At 58.7% G+C, this 783-nt stretch overlaps 1 protein-coding gene across 1 annotated transcript in view; it reads left to right on the top strand.

The window, feature by feature from the left end:
- The window catches only part of STRA8 (stimulated by retinoic acid 8), a 12,825-nt gene that overhangs the window by 4,484 nt on the left and 7,558 nt on the right, over positions 1 to 783 (top strand). The window lies entirely within an intron of this gene.

Below are 783 nucleotides of genomic sequence, written 5' to 3'. Positions count from 1 at the left end.
GTCTTGTGAGACTGGCATTACTGTGGTGGCTGAGACCCGAGCCCGCAGGACCTCCGGGCCGCCTGGACAGGTCCTGCATCAAGTGATCCGGACGGCCAGTCTTGCCCACCTGGTGTCATAGCGTGCACTTTCCACAGGGCGTTTTTTTGAAGAGCAGAAAGATGCTTTTAAGACACAATCGTTTACGGGGTTTTGGGTGAAGGCTGACACAGCGCGTAGGCTCCCATCCAGCAGGGTGCACGCCTAGGGGACGGTCTTCACCACAGGGAGCCCTCTCTGCTTGCCTTTCCATCCTCTTAGGAGTGGTCCCCAGTCCCTCACGGGCGTTGCTGCAAGCGCAGGGTGCCATGGGTTTCGTCTCGTTGCTTTTATTTGGGCGTCATTTAAAAGGAAGTGGGACTCCAGGATGTGCCGTTCCCCGTGTCCACGGCCGGTTTAATTTATAGAAATTCTACTTCTCTCTTCGTACGCTCGCCCTCGAGTCCTGCACCCGCTGACCGCGCTGACTGAGTCTCATCGCCGGTCTGCAGACTCTGCGCACCTGAGGGGGTCGTGGGGAAGAAAGAGGGGTACCCGTCTTCCCTTCGAGTCTGCGGGCCGCGGCGCGGCTCTTGGCTTGCCTCTTGGGCAGGCCGAACCTTCGCTCTAGACAGGGTGGGCTCTCGGTGACCGAGGGTGGCCCTCCCAGCCGTGGTCCTGATCTGACTGCCCGAGCACTCTACCAGGATGCATGACGTGAGCTGTCGTTTTTGCTTGCTTGAGTGTGTTTATAAGCTTTCTGCC

This window comes from Echinops telfairi, unplaced genomic scaffold (assembly GCF_000313985.2).
Source record: "Echinops telfairi isolate 266 unplaced genomic scaffold, ASM31398v2 ScPeMD7_23;HRSCAF=83, whole genome shotgun sequence".
Taxonomy (NCBI): Eukaryota; Metazoa; Chordata; class Mammalia; order Afrosoricida; family Tenrecidae; genus Echinops; species Echinops telfairi.
This window is presented reverse-complemented; position numbering and strand designations above follow the sequence as displayed.